Raw genomic sequence first — 4,611 nt, 5'->3', positions numbered from 1 at the left:
TTTTGTTTTCTTTTTTCTTCTTTTTTTTAAATTTTTAAATTTTTTCTTTTTTTAAAAAAAATAAAAATTAATGCCTAAAACGACGTCGTTTTAGGCTGGGTAATTTTAGGACACAAAACGACGTAGTTTTGGGGAAGGGTAAAATGGGTATAAAACATTCAAAACGACGTAGTTTAATGTTAAAGGGGTCCAAAGTGAGAGAAAATGGAAGTTCAGGGGGCGTAAATGAGAGTTTTGGAAATTCAGGGGGGGTATGTCAAATCGGCTGGAACTTCAGGGGGGTTTTCTGAAGTTTCCCCTTTTTTTTAATTATTTTTTTATATATTTTACTTTAAAAAAAAAAAAAAAAAAATTAATGCTTAAAACGACGTCGTTTTGGGGTGGGTAGGTGTTGTAATTTTAGGACACAAAACAACGTAGTTTTGGGGAAGGGTAAAATGGATATAAAACGTCCAAAATGACGTAGTTTAATGTTAAAAGGGTCCAAAATGAGAGAAAACCAAAGTTTAGGGGACCTAAGTGAGAGTTTTGAAAATTTAGGGGAGGTTTGTCAAAATGGCTGGAAGTTCGGGGGCCTTTATGAAGTTTCTCCTTTTTTAAAAAAAAAAAAAAAAAAAGAAAATTAATTTTTTATTTTATTTTTTTCTGGTCAAGTTGATCACTTTCACTCACTGCCCCTATTTGTTTAAAATGAGGCTATATATTGAAGGTATCAATAAAGGTCTTGGTTTAATCATAAAGATCCATGGGTGGTTTCTCTGCCTTATTTCGTCCTCTCATTCTCATCAGCTTTCTCAGGTTCATGCAGGTTCGTTTCCTCTATTTTTTCACTGCAGTAAATATTGGAAGCCCAACCATTTTTTCCGTTATCTTTTATTCTTTTTTCTCCCATAAACGTAATTAGATCGTATCTTGTTGATGTCTGATATGCATGGGATGTAAGCAAATTAAGCAATGGATTTAAACCCGGATTTGTTATTATTATTTTTTATTTCTACCATATGAGATGGTATTTATCACTATTCCCTAAAAACGCTTCATATGCTTTTCCTTTTCTTTTGGCTCAAATTTAGTGTTGCTGGTGAATATACGTACGTCTGCCAATAGGTTTGGTCATAATTAAAATCCAATCTCAATTGCACCCAACAATGATTCGAGTAGTATATTGAACTTTAAGCCTTTTATTTATTTTTTTATTTTTATACATGTCCGCACAAGAGGGAGGAGGAAGATTCGAATTGGTGACATCCACTTCATTGAGCGTGCTCCCAGCCGATTGAGATACCTTTGAGACAAGAATTAAACTCATAGAATGATATAATTATTCCATATATTGGTTAATTTTTAGTCTTGAAGATATTTAATCGGAATCCACCTCTGGTCGCTGGAATCTTTCAGCAGCCGGTTGCCAGAATTTGCGGTTGAAGTTTCACCTTTTTAAACAAACAGAGTCTACTTTTTTAAAAAAAAAAAAAAAAAAAACCAATGCGTGTGTTTTAGTAATTTTTGTTTAATTCCAGTGAAAACTTAATGTTTTCATCAAATTGACCGGAGAATAACTTATTTAAGCTCTTTGTACAAATCAAATCAAGACCTTTGTGCATTCCAACTCTGCTTGAAAAAAAAAAAAAAAAAAAAAAAACTAAAAAAGCTAAATGGGAACAAAACACAAGATCATACCAAATTTATACAGTCAAAAACTCTTCATCTACCTTTTACGCTAATTACCCATTACGTCACCACCCAGCTAGAAGCTAGATGCCGGATGTCACCAACTAGCCAGATGCCACCGCCATGTTGGTAAGTTTTCCCTTATCTCCGTCCCTAGCTCTCTCTTTTTGGGATCATCCATTAGGTTCAGGCCATCGTCTTCATTTCATCAAGCAGCACTCCATGGCAATTTTGGTCTAAGTTTGTAGCGATGGGCGTGGGTAGCACAAAATTGAGGAGATCGCGAAGTTGGGTGTTGATGTATCGGTGGTTGGGTTGGTCGAAGAACATGGTCTTTCTTTGTTATTGTTGCAAAACCACAAAGCTTGGATGAAGGAAACAAATTGGGCTTCACAAGGCTGGGTTGATGCGATTTGGGTTTGGCGGGTTTGGGTGTGTTAGAATATAATCAGAATATATTCTTATTATATTCTGATAATCACCATAATTGCTGATAATCACCATAATTGCTGATTTGATATATTTTCCCTATATATATACATTGATATTATTCTGTAATATTGTACATTAATTCCTTGATTGTAATTCCTATTTTATCTGGCCTTATTCAACTATAAATAGGCCTCATTGTATACAGTTCTAAACACACAGAAATACAATATTCAGTTTATCCCTATATTCTCTAGTATTCTATATTTTATTTTAACATGGTATCAGAGCCAAGTTTTGGCCTTGTCTAGAGAAGTAGGAAGTCAGTCCGTTCAAAGGCTTTTTCGATCTTGTTTTGGTATAATTATTGTACCAACAGGCTCAAAAAGGTCCGATCTGTCCTGTGGAGTTATCAGATCAACGTTCTGAAATTCAACGCGCTCTCACGCGCCGCCTGAAGTCTCTGTGTCACTATTCACGCGCCTCACGCGCCGCCTCCGGCCACCACGCGCCGCCCCAGTCAGCCGTTTTTCAGAAAATTCCGCCAGAATCCAGATCGGAGGCTGCCGATCTACTGACCTGCAGAAAGAACGCGCCGCCACGCGCCGCCTGAAGTCTCTGTGGAATTTTGAACCACCACCAAGTTCTGTTTCCGGCCACCACGCGCCACCCTGTCAGCCGTTTTTCAAAAACGAATCATAGATTCGTGATCGGAGGCTGCCGATCTGTCGAACCAGCTGAAGCACGCGCCACCCGGAGCCGCCACGCGCCACCACGCGCCGCCACCTTGTAAGTTGTCTTGTTGAGCTCATTTCTTTTACACTACACCTGCCACACTAGATTATTTCTACCTTTTGAGCTCACCTACAGTACACCTAGCCACACTAGATTTCAGCCCTCTTGAACCAAGCCTATACTCCTTACTATAGACTCAGCCACACCAGATCCTAACCCTTAAAAACAAGCTTATATCCCCTATCATACACTCGACCACACCAGATTAATTCTCGCACCAGGCTCACAGAACCTACCCTACACCCAACCACACCGGATTATATTCCAAAAAAAAAAAAAAAATGGCCGTACCTCCTACCACTCTCCCAAACACCAAAGATATTACCCAACCTATCCCTACTATTCTTGATGGCTCCAATTACCCGGCTTGGTCACAAAATATGAGTAGGTGGCTCAAAGGACATTGTCTTTGGGAGTATGTTTCTGGTGAAGAACCTAAGCCTCTTGCTGGAAAAGAGGAACCTGCGGCAGCTTTCTCAACCCGCCTTCGTACATGGAAAAGTATCCATTACAGGATCATTTCTTGGTTCTCCAACACTTGTGTTGTCTCCATCAGCATGACATTTGGCAATCTTGACAATGCCAAAGATGTCTGGGATATGTTAGCTCAGCGCTATAGCACTACTGATCTTGCTCAGCGGTTTCAAATTGTGACCAAGCTTCATCACATGCGCCAGGAACCAGGTCAGAGTATTACTGACTTTTATTCACAAATGACCTGTCTTTGGAATCAATTATCATTATGTGAGCCAAAGTGGAGGGATAAGGTTGATGCCTCTGAGTACATCGCTTTTCGCGATAGCATGTGCCTAGCCGAGTTTCTTGCAGCAATTCGAGATGAGTTTGAGCATACTCGAGCTTCTCTTCTTCACCGCTCACCACTGCCATCTTTGGAGAGTGCTCTTAGTGAACTTGTTTCAGAAGAGACTCGATTCTCTACTATGAAGTTACACACCTCTGAGATGGTTATGGCTACTGTATCTCGCAATGCGCGTGCTCCCAATTCTATTCCTGCCGGGTCTTCCTCATCCAATCGGAACATCCAGTGCCACTATTGTCAGAAGTTTGGCCATAGATATAGTGAATGCAGGAAAAGACTTTCTCGTGGGAATTATCGAGCTCCTAGTCATAAGGCTGCTGCGGTCACTCATACTGATACATCAGATATGTCTTACACCGATATTGCACCCCAACCCAGTACTCTTTCTCCTGCAGAAATCGAAGCTCTCATTCATCAGGTTTTATCTAAGTCCAATCTTAATACCGCCATGTCCACCACACCAGGTAATTCCTCTTGGTATATTGATTCTGCTTGTTGTAATCACATGACACCGAATTCTTCCATATTTTCTGCAAAATCTGTGTTACCTAGGCCTACCACCATTTACACTGCTAATGGTTCCCATCTTGCTGTCAGTCACATCGGGTCTGTTTCAACTCATCAACTATCTATGTCTGATACATACTTAGTGCCTAATCTCTCGTTAAATCTTTTATCTGTTGGCCAACTTTGTGAACTTGGCTTAGAACTACATTTTTCTAACCGAGGTTGTGATGTGCAGGATCCACAGACGGGACAGCTAATTGGGACCGCCCGTAAGATTGGACGTCTGTTTGAGCTTTCATCACTCCATCTTCCTCCTGCTGTATCAGCTGCCACTCCATCTCGGTCTCCCTCTACCACCCTCAGTTTATGGCACTCTCGTTTAGGGCATG

The sequence above is a fragment of the Corylus avellana genome, chromosome ca6, assembly GCF_901000735.1.
Source record: "Corylus avellana chromosome ca6, CavTom2PMs-1.0".
Classification (NCBI taxonomy): domain Eukaryota; kingdom Viridiplantae; phylum Streptophyta; class Magnoliopsida; order Fagales; family Betulaceae; genus Corylus; species Corylus avellana.
The sequence above is the reverse complement of the archived record's forward strand: the minus strand, read 5'-3'. Positions refer to the sequence as shown.